This window comes from Podarcis pityusensis (genome assembly GCF_964106645.2).
Source record: "Podarcis pityusensis genome assembly, chromosome: 6".
Taxonomy (NCBI): Eukaryota; Metazoa; Chordata; class Lepidosauria; order Squamata; family Lacertidae; genus Podarcis; species Podarcis pityusensis.
In genome coordinates this window covers 19,219,682-19,231,991 of record NC_138030.1, presented here as the reverse complement: position 1 = coordinate 19,231,991, position 12,310 = coordinate 19,219,682, and positions in this window count along the sequence as shown.

Below are 12,310 nucleotides of genomic sequence, written 5' to 3'. Positions count from 1 at the left end.
AGAATAAAGGCAGCCTAATTTCTTGAGGGAAGGAGTTCCAAATTCTGGGAGCAGCTACCACAAAGGTCACTACTAAGCACGCCTGTGAGGGAGACAGGATCAAGAAAAGGGCCACCCGTTAATCTCTCAGATAAAAGCTTCTGACTGAGGATGTTTTTTTGGAGGCAAACTCCATGGGAATCAATGTGCCACGACACAATGCTTTTGACTTGGGATGCAAAGCAGAGTGAGTTGACTTCTTCCATTCCCAAACAGACTAGGTAGAAGTAACAGGTCACAATCATTATGTAGGAGCAGCAGGTGTGACCACATAGTTAGGACTTACATTCAAATTAACATGCACAAGGCTCTACATTCTAAATAAAAATATGCATTAAAAAGATAGATAGATAGATAGAGGAGTTAAACCAATGGTTCATGTCGTGAGACTGGCGTAAATGAGCCTTTATTTACAAGGCAGTTAGCGGATTTATTTATTTGTTCAATGACTGGGAGTGGCTGCCGGGACCACATAACACCAGTTCTGAGATGTCTGCATTGGCTCCCAGTATGTTTCCGAGCACGATTCAAAGTGTTGGTGCTGACCTTTAAAGCCCTAAACGGCCTCGGCCCAGTATACCTGAAGGAGAGTCTCCACCCCCATCGTTCAGCCCGGACACTGAGATCCAGCTCCGAGGGCCTTCTGGCAGTTCCCTCATTGCGAGAAGTGAGGCTACAGGGAACCAGACGGAGGGCCTTCTCGGTAGTGGCGCCCGCCCTGTGGAACGCCCTCCCATCAGATGTCAAAGAGATAAACAACTACCAGACATTCAGAAGACATCTTAAGGCGGCCCTGTTCAGGGACGTTTTTAATATGTAACGCTGTACTGTTTTTAACACTTGACTGGGAGCAGCCCAGAGTAGCTAAAGGAGACTCAGCCAGATGGGCGGGGTATAAATAAATTATTATTATTATTATTATTATTATTATCCATCCATTCTGCAATATCCCACCTTGCTTTTGTGGTGGGTTGGGTTGTGCCAGTTTCTAAAGCTACTCATGCAAAATTCTACTGACAGCTGGCATAAGGAGAAACAGGGAAGCTGTCAGTAGGGATCTGTCACTTTTGGCTTTTCTTAGTTTCTCATTTTTCTAGTCTTAATTTCCACATCAGTTTGTGGTTTGTTTGTTTTTAAGTCCCCTTGAATATCAGTCAGCATTTTAGTGCAAATTTCACATTCTATTCACACTTATATGTGCAATTTTGCCTAATATATGCTCGTCACTCGAAGGTCGGATAGAAGTTTTCATATTTAATACAGATCTGGAATATCAGCAGTGCTCAAAATAGCTGTTTATCACTGCACTTGAAGGTCTCCAAGCAATGGCAATGTGTACATGCCCATCTTAGGTTAGACCCTCGCAGATGAGCGGTTCCTGACAAGCTTTAAAGGTAAAGGGACCCCTGACCATTAGGTCCAGTCGTGGCCGACTCTGGGGTTGCGGCGCTCATCTCGCTTTATTGGCCGAGGGAGCCGGTGTACAGCTTCCGGGTCATGTGGCCAGCATGACTAAGCCGCTTCTGGCAAACCAGAGCAGCGCACGGAAATGCCGTTTACCTTCCCGCCGGAGCGGTACCTATTTATCTTCTTGCACTTTGACGTGCTTTCGAACTGCTAGGTTGGCAGGAGCAGGGACTGAGCAACGGGAGCTCACCCCGTTGCAGGGATTCGAACTGCCAACATTCTGATCGGCAAGCCCTAGGCTCTGTGGTTTAACCCATAGTGCCACCCGCGTCCCTTCCTGACAAGCTTTACCTATGAATAATTCCTTCAACAACTCTTAAATGGTACCGGAGCCCTGCATCTTTTTGTTTCCAGCCATCCCAGATCAAGGATCCCCCACCTCCATGTTGTTGGACTACAACTCCCATCATCCTTGGACATTGACCATACTAGCTGGGACTGATGGGAGCTGGAGTCCAGCAACACTGGAGGCCTACACTAGTTCCCTAACGCTGCTCTAGAACTTCTTTAAATTTTTGGAAGTAAACAGATCTATGCAAACCACTTTGATTCCTGGATAAATCCTTGGTATAAAAGCTGAGTGGAAACTTCTAAGCAAAATAACAACAACGACAAGAATAATAGAGAATGTGGCCAAGATAACAAGCCCAGCATTGTTGTTGCAGTTAAAAGCATGAGGTGAAAGCTTAAAAGATCTCAGAGCAGACTCACTCTATTTCCCATCAAGGGCAATATTTCAGGACTTATTTCATAATAAAAGCTACCGCCCACCATCTCACAGCTTGCAGCATTTATGCAGTGGAGTTTCACATCCTCATGCAACACCGATTTGCACTTGGAGCTGTGAGCTACACTGAAGCCTGGAAGCCATCAGACACATTACCTTGAAAAAACAAAATAGCCTTGCCTTGCAGCAGTCACTCGTGCAGATAAATGGAGAGTCGCCCTATAGTCTGTAAGCTGTTCCAAACTGTCCGCTTCTCAAGGATACAGCAATAAGCAGCACTTCTGCCTGAATCTTTCAAGCACTGCAGATATTCCAGATTTGTATTAAACATGAAAACTTCTGTCCAACACCAGTGAACATAGAGAAGCGACTGGATGTTGGCCATCCTCCTTGGAGAAATACACAGACAGACCAAACTCTGATGTCATCAGTCAATTAAAACACATGAATGAGCAGTTCAACCTATTCAGGGATGTCATAAAAGACCTCTGAGTGACTGTTCTCAAGAAAACCCATTCTGGCGGGTATATGGGGTGGGAAAACGTGAATTAAAAAACAGAGGTGGCTTTAGGGTAGAGTGACTAGCCCAGCCTCACTGGGCACCATGCTGCAGTGGAAGCCACAACAATGCTGTAGAATAGAGCACGAAAGGCGCCTTCCCCAAAATTTTCGTGTTGTGCATAGCACCACTGAAATTTGAGCCCAAAGTCCACTACAGTGGTACCTCTGGATGTGAATGGGATCCGTTCCGGAGCCCCGTTTGCATCCTGAAGCGAACACAACCCATGTCTGTGCGTCTGCGCAAGCACGGGTTGCGATTTGCTGCTTCTGTGCATGCGCGTGACGTCATTTTGAGCATCTGCGCATGTGCAAGCAGCGAAACCCAGAAGTAATGCACTCCGTTACTTCTGGGTCGCCGCAGAGCACAACCTGAAAATGCTTAACCCGAAGCTACTTCAACCCGAGGTATGACTGTACTGTAAAGAGGGGGGGGGGGTGATTGTACAACCCAGGGCACAAATAGAAACATATGGCAGCGATGGGGCACCTTTGGCCCTCTAGATGTTGTTGGATCAAAACTCCCACCACCCTGACCATTGTCAAGCTGGCTGGGGCTGATGCGAATTGTATTCCAACAACATCTGGAGGACCAAAGTTTCCCCATCCTTGGACTATGGCCTCGTCTTTCATTTATAAAGACTTTCCTTTCCTTTGATGTTTGTAGTATTATATATATATGAATGGTTGTTGAGAGCAAACATTCCACTAACCACATTGTGATGACTCTGCCAGCTATTACACTTTGGCATTTGAAGAAACAGGATGCAGAAAACAGGACACAGGAGACCACACAAAAGCTTGTGCCACATTAAAAAGGATGTTAGTCCAAAACAGGTGCTACTGGTTACAAACTTTTAAGCCTGATATTTGTTAATTACTGTAATGTTTTCTTAACCGATTTGCTAGAGAGATGAGGCACATTTAATGTCTATTTGCATTTGAGATGTGACACCCAAAGATGCTATTTAGATCACAAGAATATTGTAATTCCAGAGATGTCACAAAAAGCTTCACAATTCCTTGACACGGCAATCAGCTGATTGTTGGCACCTGGGAAGGGCACTTGCACAGAGCTTTGTAGGCACTGCTGTTCAGTTGATGGAGCAAAATGGGCTTTGCAGGAACTCTCAGCCAACACCTTTACCTGCTCCATGTTTGACATCATATATGGCAGCAGTTGTAGGGCAGGTGTATGTAGGTGGGCCTCATGGGCAAAATGGGGAACCCTGGCAGACCCAGTTAACTCCACTCCTGACCTCCTTGGGCCCTAAATATCTGCAAGGAGTGCCTCCTCCAATACCAGTCATTTTGATCCTTAATGGAAGCAGCTCTGCTCACAGTCCCTGCTAGGATTCATAGTGAGGGGATATGTAGAATAATCTTCCCTGTAGTGGGGGTCGGATTTTGGGATCAACTCCCCCTGGACTTACACCTGTCTCCCATGTTATTGGATAAATAGGTGTCATTTGAGGATAATTTTAATTTGCTCAGGGTTTTTCACAGTTTAATGACGACAAATCTTATTTACTTTCAAATTGAGAAGCTTAATCCTTAGCAGCAATGGGCGAGCCTGTGTTTTAATGATTTTGTTATTTAATGTTCAGCTGGTATACGTGCTTAATGATGCTTGGTGTGTTTTGATTTTGTGCTTGTTGTGTATTGCTCCAAGCTTCTTTTGGAGGAAGCGTGATTCATTAATATCCTAAATGAACAAAAATGCATGTGTGGTTTGGGGCCAAGCACCCACACTTCGTTTCATCAAATGTTTCTCTCATTATTGAAAGCTAGACCTGCGGTTCATTAATTGGCTTTTGTTGGAATGTCCCTTAAATCAACTGTTCTGGCTACATCCTGGTTTCTTTTTATGTAGGGCGAAGAAAGCCATGCAGATTGTGCAAGATGCTTAAAACTAGAGGGTTCTGCCTCCCTGCTTGCCACTGTCTCCACCTGCCCCAGAGATAAGACCTTAGACCTTCTTCCTTTCCACCCCATGCAACCGCTAGGTCTCACTTTCACCTTCCCAACTTTATTTCTGTCTTATATGCTTCACTTCCTTGAGCCCCACCAGCTACAATCAGGAATTATGGGAGCTGTAGTTCAGCAACATCTGAAGGTCCACCTTTGTTTTGAAGTTTCCTTGTTTTCAGTGGAATTAAGTACATAACAGCTTTTATCACTGAAGACTGTGGATTTTCAAAGTGCTTAAATGGTGGCTGCATTGTTGTTGTTGTTTAGTTGTTTAGTCGTTTAGTCGTGTCCGACTCTTCGTGACCCCATGGACCAGAGCACGCCAGGCACTTCTGTCTTCCACTGCCTCCCGCAGTTTGGTCAAACTCATGTTTGCAGCTTCGAGAACGCTGTCTAACCATCTCGTCCTCTGTCGTCCCCTTCTCCTTGTGCCCTCCATCTTTCCCAACACAAGGGTCTTTTCCAGGGAGTCTTCTCTTCTCGTGAGGTGGTCAAAGTATTGGAGCCTCAGCTTCAGGATCTGTCCTTCCAGTGAGCACTCTGGGCTGATTTCCTTAAGAATGGATAGGTTTGTTCTTCTTGCAGTCCATGGGACTCTCAAGAGTCTCCTCCAGCACCATAATTCAAAAGCATCATGATGCTTAAATGGTGGCTGCATTATGACCTATTATTTAACATAGAGTAAACGAAGATTCAAATCGTGCACCCACTTACATGACAGCAAAGCTCACTGAACACCTCCCTCTCATTCTTCTAGATTCCCCTTTTGCTCCTAGCCAGTTCCACCTGCCAAATACTTCCTTTCCACCTTCCCTTCCCCTGACCACTAAAGGACCAAAACTGTCATATTAACCTGCTCTTACTCATTTCTCTCCCCACCCCACCCCACTGTTCTCAGAGCAACGTCACCCCAAGATATAGGCCCCATATATTATACTGGAGGTGATTTGAGTTCCTTGCATTGACAAGAGGTGGCTTTATCAGCAAAGGTTCCATTAGATGCATGATAAATTGGAAGCAGGCTGTTTTATCAACCTAGAGCTACATAGATAAGCCGCTGTGGCATATTGCGTCAACAGGAAACAATAATAAGCAGAAGCAGCTTGCTGGGTAGGGCAAAACTGTTAACATTAGCTTCTTCTGCAAGTGGGATGCTGCTGCTTTCTGAGGACAGGGTGAGGGGTGAGATGGTTGATCCAGTGCAAGTGCACCAACAGGAGCATTGGATAAGCTCTGCCAATGTCAGGCAGCCACCCAGCAATAAATCACACAGAGTACGTGGCGTTAATACTTTATTAGCAGAAACAAGGCCTGCTCAGGGGAGACAGGCGTAAGGAGCACAGCAACTCTTCTTGGTAGGTCTTGTCCCTATGAGGCAGTTGCAGAGGCTCCTCCTCCCCCAGGTCCTTCCCAAGCAATCTCAGACTATGCCGACGCGCCTCTCCCTCTTCATAGTTCTTCTGGACCTGGGAGACCAGCGGGGAGAGAAGCTTCTTGCAGCAGGAGGGGGAGACACCCTGGCTTTTCACCAGCCTGACTCATCTCTGCCTCTTGGTCTCCTCCTTCTCTTGCTTCAGCTTCTGATTCTGGACTTTCCTCTGACACAGCCTCTCCCTGCTCACTAAACCATCTTATCTTTTCAGCTCCCAACATCTCCTCCTCCCAGGCTCCCCCTTCTCCCCTGTCCACTCTTCGTCCTTCCACCACCAATCCCCGGGTTCTGAGCCTTTGTCCCTTGGGGGTTCCCCAGCTGGTGCCTCCCACCACTCCTCTGTGTCCAGCCAGTCCATGACAGCCAATGAGTTTGCACCATGCACCTATTCTTTTTGACAGAGGCCCTTACTTCATACTAAACGTTTAAGAGGCAACGCTTCTTTGCAAGATTGCTTGCATTTCTAATTCAAAGCTAAACGTTGCGTTTCAGCTGACTGAACACCTTCTGTTAAATTTCAATGTGTTTCACAGGCTGAACCTCTGCAGTCAGCAGCAAGAACCACAGAGGTCCATGAAACTTACTCCCAGGAAGCTATGCATATGAGTACCATTGTACTGATCCCCCAATTTACTATGCAATTTATGTTTTCCGGAAGCAGTATGACACAGTGGTTTGCTGAGTAAAATAACAGTCATTGTGTTTGCTAATACGTTACCAAGGTAGATTAACTATCCCATGTTTAATCTCCTCTCAGATGTTTGCTCAGATTTCAGTGCAAGGCTGTTCCTTTGAACAGCAGATAATGCTATCTCCCTTTCTCCCATTCAGGCTCCCCTCCATCGATAGACATTAAATCTTCATGTGTCTGAGGTCGTGGCAGATTAATCTTTGCTCTTGTACACATGCAAATATAAAGGCATATGCATGGAGCACAAAATGTCCAGGCCTTGCTCCCCCTTCCATATTTGCTTATCCAGATAATGGAATCAGCTAAGAAGTTTAAGGTGCAGCTATTCTGTAATAAGTACAGTCATATAACTATTATGATATTAAACATTCCTAAGCTAAAGTAAATGGTTATGCTCAGTTAACACATCCTGTTTCAGCAGCCAGTGCAAGGAAGGTACAGTAATTACAGAATGCAATGTATGGAATTTCGGGAAAAGCCCTTTTCAGTGCAGAATGGTGCATAAAAGCAGCAGTCCTGCCTTGGTCACCAAAATGTTGGCAGATATGCAATCTTATGCATACTTATTTGGGAGCAAGTTCCACTGAACTTGGCGGAACTTACTTCTGAGTAAGCATGGAAAACAAAATATGGTCAAAAATATGGAAAGCAAATTATGAATGAAAACATATGCAAACTAAAATTTTGGTAACCGGTCATTAAGGCACTTAAATATTGCTTTGTAAGTTAGGATGTTCTGGCGCAGTGTGCATCATTTTGCACTAGTTTGCACTGGATCTCATTTGCCACTTTAATGCCCGTTTGCCCAATTTGGAGAGATCCTACTCACAATCCCTTTTTATTTTTAACAACCCTGAGCAATTTGGTGCCATCAGTCAATGTGGCTACCACACTGTTCATCCCAACAGTCATTTATGAACAAGTGGGGATTTTATTAAGCCCCTGTACTGATCTTTGGAGGGACGCAGGTGGCGCTGTGGGTTAAACCACAGAGCCTAGGACTTGCCGATCAGAAGGTCAGTGGTTCGAATCCCCGTGACTGGATGAGCTCCCGTTGCTCGGTCCCTGCTCCTGCCAACCTAGCAGTTCGAAAGCACGTCAAAGTGCAAGTAGATAAATAGGTACCACTCCGGCGGGAAGGTAAATGGCGTTTCTGTGTGCTGCTCTGGTTTCGCCAGAAGCAGCTTAGTCATGCTGGCCACATGACCCGGAAGCTGTACGCCGGCTCCCTCAGCCAATAAAGTGAGATTAGCGCCACAACCCCAGAGTCGGCCACGACTGGACCTAATGGTCAGGGGTCCCTTTACCTTTACTGATCTTTGGGGGATTCCACTTCCTCCATTGGGAGAGAATATCCATTTATTTTGCAAGCTTCATATACGGCTTAATAGTTAAAATAAATCTCTAAACTGTTTATATAAAATTGTCCATTTTTTTCTACTCTTTGTTTCCTGTTCCATAACATCAGTCATCAGTGTCACAGAAAATACTACTGAAATACTATCCCAGTAGGAAGTGCAAGCAGTTTACTGTTTGAGACATACTGTACCCCAAAAAAATTGTAGCAAAAATCTAGATTTCATTTGGTTACTTCCCACTAGCAAGGCAACTCTTTGAATACTCGTTGGTTTTGCAACTTGAATTGCAAAACCAAGCATATTTCCACAACAACTTTTTTTTTTAAGGCTGTGGGTTATTTTAATTTTAATTTCCACTCTTGGACTATGGGTTAAGAAAATAAGTGCCTATCCCCAACTCATTTAAGACAAAGAATATAGCAGCTATTATTTTGTCTTTGCAGGGGAAGAACTTTCTTTGAAGAAATACAGTGACATCGTAGTGCCCAGACATATGCACCTGTGTTGTTTGGAGTTCCATCTCTAAAGCTTATGTCTTTAAATAGATACATGTAGATTAACAACACATACACATATCTATATGTAGACTTAAAACATTACACATTTTTCTGGACATCTGTTGTATTGATTCCAACTATATCATGACAGATAATGTTTAGACTGCCCCGTAACATCCAGCAATTAAGGCTAAACACAGGATAATTTAGTGCCGTATCATTTTGGGTGAGATGGGGGGGGGGGGAGAGTCTCAAACAATAATAAAATTCCTGTGCACATTCAAGGAAGGAGTCAAGCCAACATTTACTAACAGATGCTTATTAACCATGCAAGCAGACAACCACAAATGAAAGCTTTGCAGATGGCTCTTTTTGAAAAATGAAAAAAAAAAAATCCTTTTGTGCCACAGCAGCGTGTGGGCTCTGAAGAGTTTGGCTGATACCAGGTTGGCTCTATTTGCATTCTTCTCCAGTGCAAGCAAAAGTAAGTTTTGGGTTCTCTTCCTTTGCACGACTTAACCAGCAAAAACCATTTTAAAATGTCAGATTTCCTGTGCATCCCTGCCTCTCTTTCTTTCTCTTCCCCCACTTCCCCCCCCCAACCATGCCATTCCTCTGCAATGCGAGCCCACCCTCTTCAGCAGAATATTTTGTTCATCCTCTTATCTCTGTTATAGTCTTTTATCAAGGATGTCAAAGGTGCACTTGCAAAAGTGATACAGGGCGGCATCCAACATTCTTGTTCTGTTAGTGCAAAGATTTCCACTTGCACAATGGAACTTTCCCCCTCATCTCCTCCCCCCACCTATAATAAGCAATTCTTTATCCCGCCCCCCCAACAAGTGTGAACCCCAGGCCCCAAAATCTGCTCTGCACGGTTGTTGGGGAGGAATTTCCATTGTACAGTCATAAGTCCTTAACACTGATGGTATGAGTTTGTTGAATACTGCCCCATGGGTAAAAGAGCAGGTGAAAAGAGCCATTAATAGCCAGAAGATTTCAAAATACAATGGAGTAGAAATGTTTTTAAATGCCAGCATGATTTTTTTTTTTTTAAAGTTTGCCTGGTGCTTGAGACATGCCACATGTGTATCTCCTGGGGGGTGGGGGGTGGGATTCCATAGCTTGGACACCATTCCTGACAAAGCCCCCCCGCTCTTGCAGATGAAGGTGGTATTTGGAGACGGACACTGGCTGATGATTTTAGCAAGAAGGCTGGAAGGGGAGGAGATCACTTTCAAATATTTGGGTCCTGTGTCATTTAGGGCTTTAAGGTAGGGTGGCCACTTATGCATTGCCAATAAAGAGGCTTTGCATTCCCCTCCAAAATATGACACAAATTTGCAAAGAGTAATTTATATGCATAGCCGCAAATTTAAAAATAGTTACTATAATTTAAATATAGCTCCAGTGCACATCACCTGTCAAGGACTGGCAGGATGAAGAGGAGTAGTGAGAGGCACCAGCTAGGGAAACCCCAAGGGAAACCCCAGAGGAGGAAGGCTCAGAACCAGGGGACTGGCGGTGGGAGACAGAGGATTGGTCAAAGGGAAGAGATTGGCAGGAGGAGGTGTTGGAAGCTGAAGGGGCAGCAGAGTTTAGTGAGCAGGAAGAGCCTGTGACAGGGAAGAGTTCAGATTCTGAGGCTGAAGCAGAAGAGCGGGGGTGTCAAAGACTGCTGAAGAATCCAGGGAGTCTTCCCCTCCTGCTGCAAAAAGCTCCCCCCCCCCCAGTCTCCAAGACTACGCAGGATAATGAGGAGGCCGGAGGTGCGCAGACACAGTTTGAGACTGCTTGGGAAAGGTCCTGGAGGGGGCCTTAAGGGTGGCAGAAGGCAGGGACCTTCCATCCTGGCAACTGTTCCATATGAGTGAGACCTACTGGGAAGGGTTACTGAGACCACTAGGCTGAGTTGTATTCTGTTTCCTTGAATAAAGAGTTAACTTCACTGGCATTCGGGATTTGCTTCCTTTCTCACTGACCTAGCTGTTGATGGGCAACGTCAAGGCCTCTCCCTTGGTAGGGTTCCTTACCTTTAAACCAGATTTGGACTGGGCGGTCCCTTTAAACAGAGAACACCTCCAAACGGAGGACTTCAAAAGAGAGGTCTGTGTAAAGTAAGGCACATGGCAACCCTGCGTTCAAGGTAAGCACCAACACTTCAAATTGGATCAGGAAAAGAAACAGGCATCCAGTGGAGGTCTTTTAAGACCGGTGAGATGGCATTTGAATCAGCAGTGCCAGTCAACTCTGTCTCGTGCATCCTGCACAGATTGCGGCATCTGTTTTCCTCCCCAGGGGCAACCACATATAGACCTCATTGCACTTATCTTGAGAGGCTGTTACACAGCCAGACTCTTGGTTCAGATGAGGTTGCAGCTGGTATAGCAGCCAAAGTCAATGAAAAGCATTCTCCACTCTTAAAGTCTCTTGGGCCCAAAAAGACAAAGGAGGGTCCAGGACATAGCTGTCAATTTACAGATTTGAAAATAAGGGACCAGCAGCCTTGAAATTAAGGGATCAGCAGCCAAAATAAGGGACCTGCAGCCTCACCTGTTCCAGGCACTCCAGTCTTCCTGTCCTCCTGCAGTCTGGTCAAACTCATGCTGGTTGCTTCGAGAACACTGTCCAAACAACTTTGTAACCAGAGGTTCAACTGAATAGAATCTGAATCACATGCACCACAAGGCATATGCAGCCTCAACTTAAGATGGCTCCCCGGCCTGGCTTTGCACTGCAAAGTTTGCAGCAGCACGTGCAACACAATGGCGTCCAGCATTCAAAAACCCCCTCAGCTTGCATTAACTAGCCACACACACACAGCCTCCCCGCCTCGCCACGAGATCGTCAGTCACCCACCATTTTAGTCAACCAGCTCCTTTTCCCCACCCATAAACCAATCGAAGGAGCCTCCAAAACAAATTCAAAAGCCCCCCCTTCCACAAGATCTCCTTTCCTTTTCCCCCACCATGTGCCCCCGCTCCAGACAGACCTTTTCGCCGGCAAGGGTGAGTGGGCCGTTGATGACGTATCCATCCGATTCCGATCCGAGCACTCAGCACAGGTATGTTCAACTTCTGAGCCCCTCTGAGCCAAAGGCAGAAAGCCCAGCCAGCAGCCAAACAAAGCCTCAAGGAAAACCACCGTCATCTCTCCGCTGGGAAGCACTGAGCAAAGGCGAGTCCCCAGGCAACGCGGCCGATTTGATCGGCACAAGGCATGCGAGTTCCACCCCCCAGTCGTTCTTAGACTTCTTATTGGGTGAGCAACACAGCCAAGCAACACAGATGGAGCCTCCGTCCTCCCTGGCCAGCAGGGAGGGAGGGAGAGGAGCTGCTTCCTTTGAAATTTAAGGGATATCATTTAAGGGACATTTAAGGGACATCCATCAATAAGGGACAGCAGAGGGACATGGCGCTGGAATAAGGGACTGTCCCTTCAAATAAGGGACGCTTGACAGCTATGGTCCAGGACCACCACAAATCTGCAAATCCACAAATCTGAGTGTGCGTCCACTCAGAACTGGCTGATTACAATCTCATGGGAACATAATAACCTGCCTTATAACAA